The sequence below is a fragment of the Macrotis lagotis genome, chromosome 2 (genome assembly GCF_037893015.1).
Source record: "Macrotis lagotis isolate mMagLag1 chromosome 2, bilby.v1.9.chrom.fasta, whole genome shotgun sequence".
In the NCBI taxonomy this organism is placed as follows: Eukaryota; Metazoa; Chordata; class Mammalia; order Peramelemorphia; family Peramelidae; genus Macrotis; species Macrotis lagotis.
In genome coordinates, this window is record NC_133659.1 from 186,280,183 (window position 1) to 186,301,071 (window position 20,889).

General features: G+C 41.9%; 1 protein-coding gene across 9 annotated transcripts in view; it reads left to right on the forward strand.

The window, feature by feature from the left end:
- Positions 1 to 7,944: 7,944 nt before the first annotated feature.
- LOC141513741 (signal transducer and activator of transcription 5B) overlaps positions 7,945 to 20,889 on the forward strand; it is a 67,156-nt gene continuing 54,211 nt past the window's right edge. For 4 of the 9 annotated variants that reach the window (XM_074223865.1, XM_074223866.1, XM_074223868.1 and 1 more), the window contains exon 1: positions 8,530 to 8,665. The gene's annotated coding sequence lies outside the window, so the exon portion shown is untranslated. Of the gene's footprint in view, positions 8,005 to 8,529; positions 8,666 to 20,889 lie in introns of those variants that run through there. The other 5 variants (XM_074223870.1, XM_074223871.1, XM_074223872.1 and 2 more) reach the window with 2 other exon arrangements.

Below are 20,889 nucleotides of genomic sequence, written 5' to 3' on the forward strand. Positions count from 1 at the left end.
TCAGTAGCGTGGGCCCTCTCTGCGCCTTAGCCCAAAGAAGTGCAGGCTGGGCGGGGATACGGGGGGGGGGTTGTCCCACCAACTGGGCCACCCCCCCACCCCCACCCCAAGGTCCCAACCCAAGTGCTCTGGCGTCTCCCGTGGGAGTGTCCCGGAGGGGGTGGGTGGTAGACGCAGCGACAAAAGTGCGGAAAGGAGTGACTCGGAGAAAGTGGGGAATCCCAGAGTGGCCGCCTTAGGGAGCCACAGAAGGCATCAGATTCTGAGAGTTCCAAATAAGTGAGTCGGGACTTCACCCACCGTCCCCTAAAGGCAGAGCTACCGGGATAGGGAAGGTGTGGGGACGACAAAGGAGCCCTAATTCTCCCCCCACGCACAGCCAAGTAGTCAGGAGATCAACCACCCAGTTAAGAGTGGTCTACACCTTCCAGTAAATAGCTGCCGCTGCCTTCCCCTAGTAATCAAGAGACAGTTCTGTCAAAACCTCAGTGGGGAGTCTGAAAACTGACTCCTGATTGAAAGGTCTTGCTGTTTCACTTAACAAATAGCTGGGGGATCCTCCACCATCTCAACAGTCACTCCTTTCTCCCCCTAGCCCCCTCCAGCCTTGAGTTGAGGCCCCTGTTTTGGATTCTATTGGGTAAGGTCAACCTGGAAGGCTTCCATTCCCTTTGCCCAGCTTCTCTTCTCTTTCAGACCTCCCTTTTCTCTGGACAGTGTCCGGCCACTGGGCATTGGCAGGACCAAAGGGAGGAGCAGCTATTGCCTACCCCGACCCTGCTTGGCTGAGGTTTTGGGCCATCCTGGGGTAACTCTTCACTTCTGCCTCCCTCTCTTATTTCCCTCTCTGCCCTTTTCTCCCTTTCTTATTCTCCTTTCCCTGTCACCCTATTCTTTTTCTTTCCATCTCTTGTCTCTACCTTATGTCATCTGTTTCTGTCTCTCCCTCCTCTTTCCTTCTCTTCATTTTAGAAGTTTTGAGTATCAAAAGAAGACATGATGTGTGTTCATATTTCTCTTCCCTTTACCTCCTCTTCAGCCACCTCCACTCTGGGGCCTAGATCTCTCAGTTGATAAGATTAATAAGGAAAAGGACTTAAAAGTGAAAAGAGTAGTGGACATGGAGGTGACCTGGGTAGGATTTTTAGCTCAGACCTTTCCTAGCTGGGTAATTGTGAGGAAGCCACTAAAATGCTTTGAGCCTCAATTTCCTCATCTGTAAAATGAGGATAATAAAACTTATAAACCTACCTAACAGAGCTTTTGTAAGGACTGAATTTTGTAAACTGTCATACGTGCTAGAATTGTGTGAGGTACTATTAAAGTAGTGGGGGCTCTGTGGGGGCACATAGAAGATCAAAGAAATTGTCACCCCACACTCATACCCCACAGAGAATCCCTTAAGGAAAGAGTGTTTGCAACTCCTACCTGACTTGGATTAATGAGAGGCAGACAAGGCTCTCTTAACTACTCTTCAGCCCAGGCCAGATGAGGTGTAGTACTGATCAATAGCTTTCTGCCCTTCACATCAGATTTAGATGCAGAATAAACCCAAAAAAAGTCAGATTACAATCCTGTGAGCTTTATTCTCTCTAAATAGAATCCTGAGGTGTTTGGTCGGGTGAATGAGGGTGGAGAGAGAAGAGATCCCTCTCCCTCAATTGCCGTCTCTCTCATATTCTGCATTCCAAAGCACTGTCTCCCTTTTTGAGATGTCTCCCACCCACAAGCAAGTGTGTAGTGCTGGGGAGGGATTTCCAGTGTCTTCCTGGTTTCTTATTTCTGGGTTTTGGGGCCCTTCTTCTCCCCAATCTGGTACTCAGATTCTTTTCCTTAGTACCCCACCTTCATGAGTATTCCACTCCTGGCTTCTTCCCAAGTCACTGCCCCCAGCCTACAGTCCCACCCATCATGGAACATTTGGGTGGGAAGGGAGGAAGTCTTGAGTTCCAGAAAGCTGGCACCAAACTAACAGCAAGCAAAAGAGGATGGCCCTTGGCAATTGTCTCAACCAAATCTCCCCCACCCAGAATTTCTATTTGTCCTCTCCCCTATCTTTCCTCCACCTCTTCCACCTTCATTACCCTTTATCCCAGCTCCTCAGGCTGGATTTGGGACTGAGACTACCCTTGTAATCAGACAGAAAATTATTACTCAAGTCTTCTCACTGTTACTGCATTGCTCTCTTTTCCTGTTTCTTTGTTTCTGCTTGTTCATCTCTCTGTATTATTGTCTTAGTCTGTTTCTCTGTCTCTCCCTATCATCACCTCTGACTCTGCTCTAACTTCTGGGGGGGGGGGGGAGTTCCCAGAGATGAGAACAGAATGATGCAGGCTCCCCAAGGGAGAACAAGAGACCAGGTGAGAATAGAGAGAGGTGGAGGGGAGTGCTGAGTAGGGTTAGAAAGAAGAGGTATCAATGCTTAGCACAATTAGTTAATTGAATGTAATTTTCAGTTAGTTAATTAACATAGTGTCTGACATGTAGCAGAAGCTTAATAATTGTTTATTGACTAATTTGTAAGATTTGGCACTAATGCCATGAGAATCAGGATTCTCATTTTTCATTACCTGAAGAATCTGTAATTTTTATTTTTCTGTTTTCCATTTCCAGGTATTAAGATTGAGATCTCTACCATTTCCCATAGCAAAACACCTAGATTGGGTCTGGAGGAAAATTACCCAGGGTCAAACTATAGAGGAAAAAAGGGGAGTTTAGGGATGAGAGAGAATCAGCATGGCCAAGGATTCAATATCTAGTCATCAAAGGACCCCACAGCTAAGACTTTACCCAAATAGCTATAGAAAGTAGATAAGCCTTAGAGAAACTGAGGATCATCTGAAGGAATAACTGGCACAGAATCTTGGAAGCAGGGAGATATGATTTAGAATTTTGCATCCGATACTTGCTAGCCATGTGGCTTTGGGCAAGTCACCTAACTGCTCTCAGCTTCCAATTTTCTGCTGACAAGAATGGGGATCACAGTGATTGTGAGAATCAAATGGAATAAAACTGGTGCCTTGCTTTGCACACCTTATTAAAATGGTACAATACTGTTGTTTTTGTTATTATGTCACAATACCCAAGGCCCTACAGGTATTGTGACATAGCCAGGCACTCTGACTCCAAACCCAGCATTCTTTCCACTGTCTCACAGTAAAATACTATTCATTCCTGGCTTGTTTCAACCTTTATACTGCTTTTCCCTTTCCCCCCAATTTACTCATCGCCCCTGCATACACTCCTACCACGGAAACACTGCACAGGTTTGCTGGTAAAGTGTCAAATGGAGGCAGTGGTCTGGATAATCCTGGGGTTGGGTGTATTTTTTGGCTTGAGAGGGGAATATATGAATTATGACCCCATTTCCCCTCCCTTCTTCCTCTGGCTGGATTGGGGTAGAGTAGGTAGTGGGAGAGTAGTTTAGACTAGTGGGAAGTGAGATTGAGACACCAGGAAAGAAGGTGCTAAATCCCCTCAAGGAAAACAGATTAAGGTCATAGTGACCTGGTTGGCTCGGAGGTGAGGTGGAGGTGGAGGTACAGAACTACCTTTGTTTCCTCTATTCTGAATCTCTCCTTCAAGGAGAGTTCCTAGTGGGTGGGGAGCCAAAGGGAGGGATAGGTTGTGAGGGGTCTTCACCAGAAATCTGGGGGCATTCTGGGAAGTTGCTCAGCTGCTCTGTACTGTGTGTGTGTGTGTGTGTGTGTGTGTGTGTGTGTGTGTGTGTGTGTGTGTGTGTGTGTGTGTGAGAGAGAGAGAGAGAGAGAGAGAGAGAGAGAGAGAGAGAGAGAGCCAAACCCCCAGGGCTAGCAAACATCCTGTTTCTGCCTCCTCCCCCACTCTTCTCCCTCCTCCCCTACTCCATGGACTCCAGAGGGACCCAAGAGAGGTGACAAGTAGCTCTGGCATTGAGACCATAGTCTCCCTGTCCAATGGAGACCAGTATCAGTGTCCCCTCCCCCATGTCTTCCTGTGAAGATGCAGAGACAGCTCTCTGAGCCTGAAGAGGGGTGGGGGGGAGCTAGAGTTCTGGGTGAACTAGAGGATACCTAGTTAGAGGGGGTCAGGATACATAAATAGAAAGTAATACCACCACCCCCCATTATACTTTTCAGAGTGCAGGACCCTTTTCTTTCTTCCTCCTCCCACTGCCCTTCAGAGAAGCCAATTTACTGTGAAGTCACCCAGGGAAAAGGAGCCCATCCTGCCCTAGGCATAATATCTGTCCCTGATATTTCTAGGAAAATATGGAGGGGGAGGGGAATACAGAATTGGGCTAGATGGGAAGGTGAAGCCCTGGTGAGAGGAAGAGAGATAGATACAAGTTGTGAGTCTCCTGCCACCATTTGCCGAGAACTCTGTCTTCTAGAAGTAGGGTACAATCCAGCTTAAGGAGAGAGGGAGTATTGATGAGTCTGTGCTAGCTTCCCAAACTACCATGAGGGGAAGGGCAAAGGATAGAGAACAAGACTCAGACCTTTGAGTATCCCCTTGGTTCAAGGGAGGGAAGGAAGGTATTTGGGATGTGGGAGAAGGAAGAAGATGCAGCAGAGATGAGGGAAGGGGCAAAAAAGTTTAGGGTAGGGAGTGAGGAGGTTGCTTTAGGATCCCTTATATTATATTTCTCCCCCCCCCCCAAGTCCTTCCCCTCCCCCTGGCTTCTCCTTCTAGTCCAACAGGAAATCTTTTGTGCTTTATTCAGTCCAATACTAGATCTCAAAGCCCTCTGGGGGAGTGGGTGTGTGTGCATCTTCCTCTCCTCCTTCCCTCTCTCCCTCCCTTCTGTGGTCTGTCAGCCATCTAAAACTGCTTTCCCATTTTGTTATGGCTAGAGGGGGTTCCTCTCTCAGTCCCTCTGTTTCTTATTGTTCCCCAGTTTCACAAGAGCTCAGACACACCCATTTCCTTTCCCCCTCCCCCCTCAAACAAAAGGCACCCAGATCCTGGAAGATGTGGGGGAAGTGTCCTTGGTACAGTTGGAGCAGATGCCTTGGTAGGTTCCATACTGCTTTGCTTCTTTCTTGTCCTATCATCTCCAACCTCCTGATCTGGTCCCTAAACCTGGTACCAGATCCTTCATCTCCTTTTCTTTCTAAAATCATACCCAAGCATGGGCTGTTTGTTCTTTCTACTTCGTTGAAATTTGTCTGTTGACTTATTTCATAAACAACCCCACAAATTTATCCAGCTCAGGCACCCACCTTATTAGCTTTCTATGCCCCTGCAGACCATGCATACCAAATCATATCATACCCATGGTGCTCAACCATTCAAGTCCTAGGTCCTGTGGCTCTAGCTTCTGTCCATGTTAACCCCACTGGTGGTCTGATGTTGAGCTGCCTTTGAATTCTCAACCAGATCAGCAATCCAAAGAGATACCCAGGCTGGGCTGGCACAATGCCCCTTCCCTCCTGCAGGCCCCACCCTCCCTGAATGATGTGCCATTGCTTCAGGGTAGAAGTAGGAAGGGCAGGGTGACCCTGTCCCATAATTCAGCTTGTCATGGGCTCTCCATCCTCTCTGTTGAGCCATCCCCAAAAGCAGCTGGAAGGAAGCCCAGGCAGGTGGAGATGTATTGGAGGAAGAGGATGTAAGGGAGCCACCCTATACTGGCCTGCTCCAGAAGAGTGATATTTAGGCTGGTTGGGGCATCTCCTGCCTGGGAATTCCTGCAGGGACCTGTCTCCTATGTACCCTAGAAACCTAGCCCTACCTTGGCCCAATCAAGCTCCAGAAGTAGTGATTAGGTTAGATTGAATGTGAGAAATGACTTAACCCTACAGAGGGGTTGTTACTCCCAAATACAGATGCAAAATGAAGGCCCCTGGAGACCTGTTATCCCCTTTTTCCTACTGGTAGCAAACCCTCTCTTCTTAGCTTTATGGGCCTGTACTGGCTTAGCATGGAGTAGCTTTCTACCATATGGATGGCATGGCTCTCAATTCCCTGAAGCAAGAGTCCTCTCTTGATCTATCTGTGGTCTCTTCCCTCTACCTCACTCCTCCCTTCTCTGCCCCTGGCAGTGCTTAGAGGAGACCTAGTCCTAGAACTCAGATAGAGGTTGGCAGTCTTGGGTCTTGAGAGGCAGTATGAGTTAAAAACTGTTCCCTAAAGCCACAGGGTTCTGGTTTCTACTTAATTACTTTCCCAGAAAATGGTCTCATGGTCTATCTGTATCTGGGCAGGGATTATGAGGGAAAGGGAAGTAGGGGGTGGATGCTCTCTGCAATATACCCATTTATCCCTGAATAGAAGGCTGGTGATAGGAAGGCTGGGGGTGGTGAGATTAGATGAGAATAAAATACAGACTGCAAAATGGATTTCTCCCTTTTCCCAGAAGCCTTTCCTTCACTCAGGTTTTCGTGTTTGTGTGTGTGTATGTGTGTGTGTGTGTGTTTCTGTGCTTGGAGAGAAGTGTGTGTCATATAATATCATTCTCTACGGGGGAGGGTCTGTCTAAATGTAGATCCAGAATCTAGGACTATGTCTGTTTATGGTCAATGTTTTTTTTGATCCCTAAAAACATTTTGGTTAGGATTTTCTGAGACCAGAGCCCTATGACTAGTTCTATAGAATCTCTTTTACTCTTAGAATCCTTTTCCAGTTTCAGATGGTCTCCAAGTAAGGAATGGCTGAAATTCCTCCTTGGACCTAGGTTGATATTTCTTGGAGAGGGAGTCATCTAGAACATTTGGTCCTTAACATCTGTACACCCATCTGTTCAAGAACAGCTAGTTTCTTAAAGTCAGACAGAGCTTCGTTGTCAGATAGCAGAGCTAAAGGAAGGCATTAAAAAAAACAGGGGCAGGGGGGAGTTAAGAAGCTTCCTGCCTGTCCTATTCTCCGCCAGGTAACATTCCATTGACTTAGGGAGATAGATGGAAAGGGTAAAGTGACCTAGTGTCAGTCCAAGCTTGAGTCTAGAGGTAGAGAAAGAAGAATGCCCTCAGCAGAGCCAGTAAGGCTTCCATTGCTACTATCTGATCTATTGCTTATTTGCCATTCCTTTTTGTCTCCATACTTACAGATTAGGTGATTCTCAGGGGAATGATGCTAACAACCTAAATGGGAACTTCAGTTTCCTCATCTGCTCCTCTTTTTCTGTTCAATTCAACATATATATTTTTAATTGAATGATGAACTGTGCTAGTTGCTGAGGATCAGGACTAGAGCCTTCCAGTGGAGAGAAGGGACTTTCTAAGATCACCTGTGAGAGCTCTGCAGAGCAACTCAAAGGGATGATGGTGGTGGTGGTGGGTGAAGACATGAAACAATTAAATGTCATTGGAGGTGCGGAGCTAACTGCAGATGGACTGGGGGATTTCCAAATGGCCGTCTCTGGACACAGCAACCTAGAGCTGGACAGCTATGTAGAAGATTGAAAAGGGGTGGGGTACAGAGGTTTACAACTTGGAGGGAAAAGATAGAGGATGGGGCTCCTGCTCCGCTACCCTGTCCCCCAGTAAGGTTGGGTTCCCCAAGGTCTGAGGGAACTGTGTACAGTGCTGGTCTCTGGAAGGTTGCCAAGGAAACCGCTGCCCAGCTCCAGAGATGTGGCCTCCGTTGCTCTGTAGCTGGGGATGGGAGTGGGGGTGGGGAGAATGCCAGCTGGCTCCTCCTCTCAGCGCCACCCCCTCCCTAGGACCTTCTCTCCTAGGCATGGTCATTTGAAAAAGTTAAGGCCGGGGACCTCGGATTTGCCTTAGCCCCGTTTGCCCCCTTTCCCTCAACCTGCCTGGGCCCTCCAGAGCCCCCGGCCCCTTGCCCCAGCCCCACCGATGGGGCGCCTTCAATTCGGGGAGCTTTCCGGGGAAGGAAACGTGCCCACTCCCTCTCTGCCCCTCCGTGCCCCCGCGGCGGCGGCTTCGACCCCCGGCTGTCACTCGGGCTGACGGGCGGCGGGGACAAGCGTCCACGCACGCTCTCGGTTCCGCGTGGGCAGCCGCGTTCGGAGCCGCGGGTGGGCCGCCCCGGAGCGCAGCCGGGGTAATTATTGATCAGGTGAGCGGCGGACTCCTGACCCCGGCGGGGAGGAGGCGGCCCTGGGGCCGGGAGGAGCGCCGGCAGGCCCGGGGCTGGGGCAGGGGCAGGGGAGGTGGGAAGGGCCTAGCGCCCGCGGCCGGCCGCGGCCCGGGAGGGCGGATCCCGGGGGGCGACCCTCCCCAAACAAACCCGCATGTCCTCCTGGGGCCCCGGCCCTTCCGTCCCAGGCCGGGGTGCGCGGGGCGGCTGGGGGCGGGGAGCGGAGCCCAGGGTGGCCGGGGGCCCCCGCGGGCGGCTGGAGGAGCGGGCGCGGGGCGGAACCAGGAAGCGGCGCGCGCCGCTCGGGGCGGGGGGGGGGCGGGGAGTGCGCGCGCGCGCGCGTGTTTGTGTGAGCCGAGGCGGCGCGCGCGCCGGGGCCGGGGGCCGGGCACGCGCCGGGGCGGCCGCGCTCCCGGGGCGGGGAGGAGCAGGGAGGGGGCGAGGCCGGGCGAGCGCCGGCACCGTGCTCGCGCGCGCGCGCCCCCGCGAGCCCCTGGCGGGAGGAGAGCCGAGCCCAGGGCCGGACCCCCGAGCCCGGAGCCCGCCGAGCCCGGAGCCGCCAGCCCGGGGCGGGGACGCAGCCGAGGGGCCGTGCGCGGCGGCAGCCTTCGGAGCAGGGAGCGGCGCCCGGCGAGGCGAGGTAGGAGCCCGGCCGGCGGGGAGGCGAGCGGGCGCGGGGCGCGGGGCCCCCGGCCCGGAGCGGGCCGCCCCTCCGGGAGCCGCCGTCGGGTCCCTGCCCGCGGGGGGTGGGGGGCGGCGAGGCGGGGCCCGCGGGGGCTGCGGGCCAGCCGGGGGCCGGGGGAGGGGGCGGCGCGTGCGGGGCCGCCGGAGGGCGAGGGGAGGGGGCCGAGCCTGCCCCGCAGCGCCCCCCACGCTGTTCGCGGGGTCCGGCCAGCCCCGCTGCCCGCCGGCCCCGCTGCCCGCCGGCCAGCCCCAGCCCCTGCCCCTGCCCCTAACCAGACGCAGCTGTCTGTGTGCGTGTGTGAGTCCCAGGAAGAATGAGTGTGCGTGTCTGTGTGTGTAGATGTCTAGATGTGTGTCTGTATGTTTGTATGTGTGTCTAGATGTGTGTGCGTGTCTGTGTCTGTCTGCATGTGTCTGTGTGTGTGTGTCTGTTAAGGGGCATCAAGGACAACCCCCTCAGGAGGCAGTTAAAGAAACCCGCACTTCTGCTAAGACCCCCGGGCGGGGGCGGGGTGGAGGGGGCCTGGCCCGGGCTGTGGTCGGCCCCGCAGCCCCCCAGCCCCCGGCGGGACAGCGCGCTCCTCGGGCCGGCAGCGGGGGGCTGGGGGAGGCAGACATGGAGCCGCTGGGTGGCAGAAGCTCGACTGGCCTAGGGTGAATCTGGAGAGATGGTGCCGCTGATTCCAAGAGGCTAGAACTTCAACCCCGCTAGCGGTCTGGCCGTCCGAGGAAAGGGATAATTGGGAAAGAGGGGGGGAGAAGAACAGAGTGCAGCAACGCGGCATTGATGAGATCCGCCGATCGATCAATCAATAAGCTTCTATTAAGCGCTTAGGACGTGCGCACTAAAAAGGTGCCTAGCCCCTATCAGCCATGGTCAGATCCTTGTTTCCTCAATGCGCTCCTGACAGCCTTTTCCCTAGGATAAGTGGATTTTCAAAATACCAAATGATAGGTCTCTGTCCAACTGAAAATTCTTTCAACCATCTGTGGAATGGTTGGAAGGAATAGATTTTTAAAGTTCAATATGACTGTTTCTTTATTCTCCAAATATTCTATTAGGCTTGTCCTATTCATTAACTGTTTCTGAATGGTGTTCATAATCTAGTCAAATCCAAAACTATTGGATAGTCATTAACACAGTAAACATTCAGCTGTTTGATATCCCACATGATTTTTTTTTACCATTTAGTTTAGATAATAGGGCATTAATCTTTTAGGTTATACTTGTTATAGGCTCACTAATGTATTAGTGTTCAACATTTGTTGACACAGATAAGAAGTCAATGCCAGCCTTAGATATTTTTCTAATTTAACTTTATGACAATACCTTGGATGCCAGATTGCTTTCAATAATTTCAGTCTATGGAAACCCCGTTGATTTAATTTATATTTATATAATAACTTATTTTAAGAAAATTATTAGAGACAAAATCATTATTTCATTTTATGGAAGAAGTTTTGTTGTTGCTATTGTGGAAATCATAAAACAAACTGGGAAATGGAAGAAGGGGCAGTGGGTTGTAAGGAGGAGGAAGGTAATGATGTTTAAAAACACCTTTAGTTAGGTAGTGTTTTAAATTCATTTCAATTTCTGCATTTTACTTGCTTTGGCTTTTAAAACGAGATTTCTTTAGATACCTGGTAAATAGTAGAATATGAGGAAGGGAAGGAAAAGTTGTTTTTTAAAACAAAACACCAGAAAAGGGTTGATTTCCATCATCAGCAGTTTGAGATTGCATAACTTAGTGCTAAACTTTACACAAAAAACCCCCACCACTAAGCCAACTTTGCAAACTATCCCAGCTTCTCACTGTTTTTTTTTTTTTGCATTGTCAGTATTCATATTCTCTCTGCCAGCAGAATATTGATATGGCTTATACCAAGAAGAAAGCTCTTTAAAACTGCCCTTTTTGAAATGGGAATTTCATATTGCATAGAGGGAGGAAAAACATGTTATCATTGTTTAGTCTTTTGCTACATAAATATTTTGGATAGCACTTCCTTTCTTCCCCTGACTTCTCATCTCATCCCTACCTTTTCCACTCCTAATGGATTTTATCAATTTTTTTATATATGAAAGATCCTTCTTAATTTTACTTGTATTTGCAGGAACTGTATTCAACATAGTGTAAAAGAACATTTGTTGCTATTTTGACGCATGGATTCTGTCCTTATTAATATTAAAATTCAGACTGTTTATATTATGGGATAATTATTTTTCCCCACGCATATTTAACTGCTTTTGTGTTGACTCTTTAATTTTTGCAGATTGCCTATAGAGTATATCTGTAATGGATAGTCATACTGATTTAGGACTCAAAGTTTTGAAATAGGATAAGTAGCCTGTTCAGAGCGTTAAACTACAAAAAGTAAATGAAATCAAAGGAAGCTCAACTCATATTCTGCTCTACACACTCTGCATTTGACTTGCTTGACTGTCCAGAGTCAAGATATTTAAAATTATTCAAAGGTTTCTCGTAAATACTGACTTCCAGTGGAACAAAATAAAAACCAATATCATTTTTCCTTTTCTCTATTAGATGGTAGATTACTACTATTCTTATAAAAGGCACCAAGGAAGTAGTTTTTAAGAAAAATAGTTTTAGGATTTAAGATTGTTTTAATTTATCTGACAATTCAAGTTGGACCAGCTCTTTAGAAGAGAAACTATATACATTATATGATAAAAAAAATGAAGCTGGTTTGTCTTAATGAAGGTAATATTTGAAGGAGTAGTATGAAATTGTATTAATCTACAGTTTTACTGGTGTTTAAAGAGAATTTTTAAATTATTTTGGAAAATCAGAACTACATTTCCCATACAATATGGGAAAAATAAAAATGTTATTCTAGTTTCTGGGAATGAGAAAGTCAAATTTACCAATGTAGTTTCCACTGATCAGTTTTATTGTAAAAAAGCAAGTAGCATAATAACAAAAAGAAAGGTGAATTAAAACATTTAAGCCACTTTACCCTGATTGCCTCAAAAAATTAAATTTATTTTAATTACTTTTTCTTTGCTAATGGATGATACCTTTTTGAAGTATTTTATCAGGTATTCAGCAACCTTTAGCCATTGAAAGAAGCAAGAAAATTTGGGAATGATTGTGTGTACAACTATGGTGTCTTACCCACTGTAAGCAGTATTTTGTAAATATAGATTTCTTATTGGATGACCCTCAATTTTTAGTGATTTATGATGTTATTTTCTTGTTTTTTGTTAGTTTAAGTCACACCCTTGACTTCCTTGGAAGGTATCTTTTGAGGTTTGGCTTCCTTTTTTTTTTTTTTAAAAAGGTAATATTGGGGTGGGAGTGCTTCCTGTTTTTATTTTCAAAATTAGGTCCACACGTTAACCCTGTCATTTTTTTTTATTTTGGACACATAAAGACTAACATCATGTGTCATGTGGTTTGTCTTTGACCCATTGTATCAGTTCATGACAGCTTTACTGAGTAGCCTGAGCACTGGTTTGGGAAGTTAGAAATTCTTGAATCTATTCCCAACCCTATCACTAACTTGTTTGGTGGCCTTGTGGGTGGGTGGGGGGAGAGGAGAGTTCCTTCATAGTTTTCTTAACCGAAAAAAATGGGATTACAAATAATTATCTCCCAGGAGAGTACCTTGAAAATTTTAAAAACACCAATGTAATTAACATGTCACCAGAATCTTGGATATCAGGGATTTAGGGAGAAGGAAACACAATTACTTACTATATAATGGAGAATCATTTGGATTGGGCAGTGACTTCTATCACTCAATCAAGAAAGTATTAAATGGCTAGTACTAGGCTCTGGGAATGTAAATACTATACATTTTCTGGGTAGTGACATGTACATCCATACAAGGTTGTTAGGGAGGAAGGGGAGCAATTGAAGAGGTCATGAAAAGCTTCTGAAAAGGAAATGGGGGTATCTGGAGACATCCCCTCATTCCATAAGGTTTATTTTCTTTTTGACTTCCTGACAGTCGCTGATAGAGGCTCCTAATGCAATAGATCTGCCTTTCATTTTAATATTCAAGAATGAGCTTTGGAAAAGAGACTCTTTGTTACATTGAGTTAAGTGATTTCTTATTGCTTTTTATTTGCCAGTATTATCTGAAATGTTATTACCAAATGAGTCCCCGAAGAAATAGACCCTCAAATATACCTGCAGGTTAAGTGCATTTTAGTCCTCATAGGCTGATTTCTTTTAGGGTTATATCATTGAAAAGAGCAGTTCTAAATTATGCCACAGTATAACCATCAAGAATACTTTGTACAAAGATGGCAGATACATTTTACCTTTATTTTAGACCTGCTTTCTTTTCTTGTTTTGTAATTCAGGAATCTTTCAGTAAAGAAGACTGTCATAAATTGTTGCATACTGGTTGTTCTCTCTTTGGTTTATTTATAAACGTGGTTAAATTACCATCATATGAAAAATGCTAAAACCATAAGAATATTTGTCTAGTTTTTCTAGCTCCTGGACAACCAACTTACAAAATGTACTGCTAGATTCTGCTTCCTTTACCAATTGGTACTCTGAATAGTCCATCTTTTCTATTATATATATATATATATATATATATATATATATATATATATATGCACATATATATATACATACATATATATATTATATATATTTTTAAAAATTTTTGATGCAGTTGTTTTCTATGTACAACTATTCAGTTCTTTATACTATGAGTGTTCTGAACTGCCTATGCTGATTCATTTTCTCATACTCACCTACTTGAGTTTGATTTGAGAATAGAGGTTAAATTCTCAGAAAATATGACAGCTTTCCTTTCTGACTAGTTAGAGAAGAGTTGGGGAAGACAAGGGGAAATCACATTAATGATCCAATCAATTAGTGTTGTGATTAATTTGATGACTAATATTTTCAATGGCTATTGGGTCATTAAAAATCTGAATTATGGCTATACTTTGAGATGATAGCAAGACAAACCCACATGTTTTTAGATGCTTTTTTATTTCCCCTGTTAAGGGGATTTCTTTGCATATGGGAAATCAAGCCACAGTTACCACAAACAGTCACATCCATGATTTGCATTAAAAATAACTATTTGCCTCATCAGGGCACAGCTTGACTTAACAGTGGATTCAATGGGAAGGTATTCTAGTTATTCTACAATAATTTTAAGACCTCTCTTCAGTATATTCAGCAGCAACCAACCAATCAATCAATACACATATATTTAGCCCTTACAATTTGTCAGACACTGTGCTAAGTGAAGGGGAATACAAAAGGAGAGTAATGATTGTCTCTACCTGTAAATTCATTCTTCTATGAAATATCTCTTATAATTTTGCCTCCTGGGTTAGGAATTTACTCAACCACCTTAACTTGTAATGCAAAGACACTTGGGTGGTTCAGGCGTGAAATGAGGCATGTGAGTAATTGAAAACTTTTTAAGGAGTTGTTTATTTTCTTTTATAAAAAAGTTTTTATTTTTATTTTCAAATTCTTTCCCTCCAGCCCCTTTTCCACCCATGGAGAAGGCAAGAAGAGTTATTTGTGTATTTCTCTGTGGCCTCTTGTGTGAAGGAAAGAATTTTCTAGAATACTAGAACTACAAAGGACCTTAGAAGTCATCTCAGACCAGCCCCCCTCAAAGATAGTGGCTTAGAATGGTGTTGTTGTTGTTGTTGTTGTTGTTGTTGTTGTTGTTGTTGTTGTTGTTGTTGTTGTTTTACATTTGAGAGACTTGTATTTCTTTTTACTTTATTAAAAGTTTTTTGAGAGTTGAAATTTGTGTTTTTCTTTCTCTCTCCCTCCCTTCTATTTCCCCTCCCCATTCCCTTTTCTCTATTTTTCATTAAACCAAATGAATGTGCCTGTAGAGGAACTTATATTAACAAACCATTTATACTACTTTCCCCTCCTGGTAGGGAGCATTTACCCTTGGTGCATCATTGTAGACTTGTTTTGAGGAGGTAAAAACTGTTTCCTTGACCTCTGTTTACAAACAAAGGTTGGTTTCAGCCAGGGTATGTTGGTTGGGGATGGGGAAGGAGTCTATATACTATACATACTAGTTGATTGAGAACTGAAATAAGTATGTTACTCATTTCTTAACTGTATTTTGAAGGGGTTTGTGACCCTGTGCTTGTTCTGTTGAAGTTATTAATTGTGGTTTCTAGATGGAGTGATCTCTGAATTTTAATCATTGAGGGGTAGCTTTTAAATAGCTCAATTAATTGTTGTGTGCTTCAAGTTCTCTAAGCATAAGAGCCCTGCATTGCTCACTACATTCCATTTCCCTCTTCAGGTACACTGTGACAGGACCCTCTGTATCCCAACACTGTGCCTTTGTACATATTGTCCTTTATACTTGGAATGTTCTCGTTCCAATTTCCTTCATGAAACTTTTCTTGCTCTCTGTTCCCTCTCTTCCTGAGAAACTTAGCCCCTAATTATTTACATTGTACTTAATTTATAAATGCTTTTTATATGTGTTTTTATGTCTGGGGAGACATATGTATATGTATATGTATATGTATATGTATATGTATATGTATATGTATATGTATATGTATATGTATATATCCACACCCTAGTGTGAGTGTGTTAAATGTATACATACATGTAAGGGATATATAGATACATGCATTAGCTTGAACTTTTCTTCTAGCCTGGAAGCCAATGTATGTAAATATATACACACAAGTATATACACATGTACATGTGTGTAGGAGGTATATGTACACAGCTCATGTATATGTATAAGTGTGTAAATATACATGCAGAGACAGAAATATTGTGTGCATGCATTCATGTGCATATGTGCATATATATCTATTATAAAGTATATATATGCCATGCATATACTCTCTCAAGGATAGAACATAAGCTCTTCTCAAGAGGAATTGTGTCATTTTTGTCTTGTATTCCCAATACTTAGTATAGCAGCTGGTAGTAGGTACTTAATAAATGCTTGATGGTTGATTAATTTTCTTAAAATGAATTATTTTCCCTCATCACTTATTCCCTTGCCATGTAGATTCCAGTTATATCTCCAGTTGGTTTTAGAACTAAGCAAACTAAAAAAATCATTCCTACTGTTTGTGAGTAAGCTTCTAAGCTATTAATTATAGTGTGCAAAAAGTTTATTATAAACAGATTGTTATTTCCAGTATTGTCAGACTGTCACCTTTGACCAGTTCTAAATTAACTTTAAATGTTGACAGAGTTGGAGAGAGAAACAACTTTATATGAAGAATCTCAAAATTAGAAAAAATATGTGTTTACAAAGCATTTAGTTTCCAGACTTAGTGATAAAAACGTAGAAAGTAATTTCAGAGCCAGTAAATTGTCAAATCTGCCTTTTTTCTTTTTTTCTGAAATGGGAAACTCATTTCAGACATATGTGAATGGCCATTAAATGGTACATTTATAAAGAGTAACAGATGACTGGTTAATCTGTTTAAGTATTGTAACCTGGAGTTAAATTGCTGCTTTCTAGGGCAAGTTATAAAAGAATTCATAGTCATTGTGGCACTAGTGGCAAAGTTCACTCAGATTATTAGAATGCATCCAGTTTTTTTTTTAAACCTCCATTCTTTTGCTATCTCTGGGGAAAATAGGTTAAAAGACCAAAAAGTATAGAACTATCCTAAATAAAATCCAGTTTCAATTTCTATCAGCAGACAAGGGAAAAATACAGTTAACCAAATATAAAGTCAACTATCCTTTAAAGATTTTTCATGGTTAGACAATATGGGTTCTGGTAGATAGGAATGAAATGTGCTAATATTCTCAAATTTTTTACTTATTGTTTTTGTTGTGTGCCTGGATATGGAAGTCCTAGATGTTAGCTAGGTATGTTTTAAAGGTAAAATATGTCCTTGCTTAAAGTTCAAATTTTTATGATAAGTGACAGTATTGATTTTCTTGACCTAATTCTGTTTATTGATCTTATTCTGTTTAACTCTTCTTTCCTAGCTGCTGAGAATATCATAACATAATAGTAAATTCTTAGTTTCCTGAATGACATAACTGCATCCATTATGGTTGCTGATAAAGCATGATCCCTTGATCTTATAGCACCAGAAGAAAATGGAGATAGTTTTGTTAGAAAAAACAAGCAACACATGTTTTTTGAAGGTGTGGTTCCTTCTGTTTAAGAAAACTGGTTGCCTGTAGTTTATGGTTTAAATTTTGCCCTGGAAATTTAATATGGCAATTAGAAGTGTTGAACTATTGCTACCTCCAAATTAAAGATTAAACAGAAATTTAGCTTTTTATTCAGTACAAATAAGTAACCTTTTAATTAAAAAAATAAGAATTATATTTTTTTGGAAAAGACATCCATAATATTTTCAGTTAAGAACATTGTAGGAATTCTAAAAACTTTTTGTTGTTCTTGGTAGAGAGCTATAACTTTGGTATATTTTGTATTACACAAAAAAAGTTTGTTAAATATATCAAAGTTTACTTATTTGAAAATGTTCTAGAGTTTTTAGGTTAACTTCAAACTTATAAATGATCTTTTTCTTAATTTGATTATTGTTTCACTTTTTATGTGAAAACTAAATGGAAATTATATTGCTTTACTATCTGTTCATGTTCACTTGTATTTCTTTCTTCTTGCAGAATAGTGTCCATTTTCTAAGTTTTTTAAAAGGAAAATTCTGGTCTAGTTTATTTTAGCCTTTATCACTATTGAACAAAAGCTATATTATTTCAGGACTTTTTTTCTTCCATTTACATTTGAGTTATTTTTCACTTTATGATGACACCTACTATAGGCTGCTCAGCATGTAGATTTCTTTCTTGTAATTCCATTAGTCATACTTAATGATTTCTACAAATGTTTAGAATGGTATTCATTTGAGACTATTTGTTAAAAGGAAACCTCCAGTATGAGGGACTTTTTATGATACATTTGTCATTGTTAATTCCAGGGATTGGTACTTGGTACACCTTGATTCTTCCTTAATTAAATTCACAATAACTGGCCTCTATGTATAGGGAATTAAAATGTACTCAGACATTTTTACCTTCGGGAAAAGTTAAAAAGGAAGAATTAAAATAAAAACTAATTGATCTCTCAAAAAATATTTTGTTTTGGAGCAAGGCTATCCAGATCAGATTTCTTTACTATTTTATATCACTTTTAGAATGTCTGTATTATTAAAAGATTTCTAAGTCCTACTCACTTCATAGTCAATAAAAATTTAGTATAATGAAGCATTTGCTTGGCCTAGTATTGGAGTTTGTTGTAGAAGGGTTTGATCTATTTTTAGCATTTATCTCTAAAAGAGAGATTCAAAGAGACTAAAAGTTTAAAAAATGTTATACAATATCTTTATAAGCTTCATAAACCATTAAACCTATCAAGAGAGCCACTAAAATTAATGCTTTCTTTTATAAAAGACAAACCTATAAGTATTACCAACTGGTAGGCATTTGAAAAGTTGAGTAAGCATTTTATCATGGGAATTGGTTTTGTAAGGGGCTATATTTTCTTTTTTTTTTGTTTTGTTTTGATTTTGGTAACCTTATGAGAGAGCTAATGGCACCCCAGATAATCTTAATAAATAAAGTCCTTTCCTTTCGTTTTCTTTAGAAGAACTGTTTTTATTTCTCTTCTTTACCTTCCTTTTACCCCAAATAATTTGATAATTTCATTTATGCAAGTTTGTTTTGACTTATGTTTTTGTTTGTTTTCACTTTATTGTGATAGTAAACTTGTTTTTAAAGTTTTACTGTATATGTATATATAATGTATATTATTTTTGTTAGTTATTTTAAAGTGAAATATTATAATCTTGATTTAAAAACATAAAATAACATGTGTAAATTTGTCTCTGTGTGCCTGTCTGCTGCTGCCTTCCTCCCAAGACCTTTTCATTTACCGCCAGCTACACTCAACCCTAAACACACACACACACAGACGATAATAGATTCCCTCCTGCATCATCTCCTCTGCTCCCTACTCCTTCCTCTACCCTAGTTGCTAGGCTTAATCATACCCTAGAGGAGATTAGAAAGGACATTAGGCAGTGACACTGGGATAGGAAGGCAAACAAAATAATAATGACCATAGCAATACTAAATATCTGTATAGCATTTAAGGTTTTCTTTTTTTTAATTTATTTAAGTCATTGGAGTTAAGTGACTTGCCCCAGGTACACAGCTAGGCAATTATTAAGTGTTTGATATCACATTTGAACCCAGGCCCTCCTGACTCCAGGGCCAGTTCTCTAACCACTGTGCATGCAACCTTGCTGCCTCTCATTTAAGGTTTTCAAAGTATCTTACAGATACCTCATTTTATCCTCACAACAACCTTGGAGGCAAGTTCTATTACAATTTCCATTTTGCAGATGAGGAAATTGAGGTAGACACAGAATTTAGGTGATTTGGATTTGGATTGATTAGGTTTCTGCAGTTGGTGACTGAAGCTGGATTTGAATTTAGGGCTGGCTACCTGACGCTAGGGCCAGTGTGCTATCTGCTATGCCACCTAGCTGAAGGAATATGTAAGCATCCCTAATGGAAATTTGGAATAGATTTTCTTATCCAAACATCAATTATGAGATTGCTTCTGTTTTTTAAATACTGTTATTATTATAAAATCTTTGAGATGGGAGAGACCCCAGAAATCATTTGTTTCAGCCCTTGTATATAAATTCTCTAAGTGGTTGAACTATCTTTAAGAAGACTGTTGGTGGGGAGAAATTTGCTTAGTCCTCAGGAAGCCTGTTTCACTTTTATGGAGCTTTAATTATGACATTTGTTCCTTATAATTGTTGAACTGAAGTCTTTGTAATTTTAATCCTTTGGTTCTAATTCTGGTTTCAGGAGTCAGACTAGTAGCCTTCTTCTGCAGGACTGCCTTTCAGATATTTGAAAATACTAATAATTCCAACTCCCTAATTCCTTTTTCCCCCCTCACATCTTAAAGCATCCCTAGATCTTTCTACCAATCTTCATATGATATGATTTCACTTCCTGCGGCATCCTGGTTGACTTCCCTTCATCGCTTTCTAACCTGACAATATCCTTACAAAAATGTGACATCCAGAAGTGGACACAATACTTAAGATGTGCTCTAAGGAAGGCCTAGTAGAGCAGAATTAGCCCTTCCTCGATCTGAACATTTTATTCCTATTAATATTGTCTAAGGTTACGTTAGCTTTTGGGGGGGAGGGGGCTATCATGTCATATTGTACTTCCACTTTGCTAAAAGCCAGGCTTTTTTCACGTGAACTATTGCCCAATTATGTTTCCCCAATTTTCTACACATGTACAGTTAATGTTTGTATCTCAAATACTGGATTTTACACTCATCCCTTTTAAAGTTGTATTTATGTAGATCTGGCCCAAATTTTGCTATATTTTTCCCATTAGAGTTTTAAAATTTTGTTGTTTCTGTCATGCAGATATTTATCTCTCTCACAGCTTCATGTCATCTGTGAGTGTGATAAACATAGTCTTTGACTTCATCTAAGTCATTGATAAAAATGATGAATTATAGATTGTTCAAAATGAAATTGGTAAAAATGACTACTACAATTAAATTTATTATATGTTTAATAGTATTTTGTGGACTGGCCTGGAAAGTCACATACTTCATATTTTTAGCTTTGTTCTATGAAAAATTATTTGAGTTCCAAATAGTCAATTTAATAATGAACTTTTGGATTAAAACCCCTTTTTAAAGATAGGGAATTCTCTGAATAATTTTGGCAAAGAAGAAACCTGGAGAAAATGCTGTTTCTATATGTAATATTAAATGCTATTTTATCCCTATTATGACCTTGCTCATATTTGCAGTGAATGAAAAAAACCATTAAGTTTTTATTATGTATAAAACACTGTACTGATCTCTGGGCATACAAACAGAAAAACATAGTCCCTGCTTTCAAGGACTTGACATTTGAAAAGGAGGAAACATCATACATTGGAGGTTTGAGCTACAGGACTAATTGTTAAAACCCTAGTAATTCCAAGAGGTAGATAAGGCAAGGCAGACTGCAACTAATCGTTAGTATTGATAACTATATATATGTAAAAGGTTATACTATTTTAAACTACCAAGAACTTTGGTGGCCAGGATATTCTTTTGAAGTCTTAGTAGCTATGGCTGCAGCATTTGTATCATCAGTTAAAAGTGTGCGTCTTCACTCCTTTGAAGGATGATTTTAAGGATATGACTGTAAGC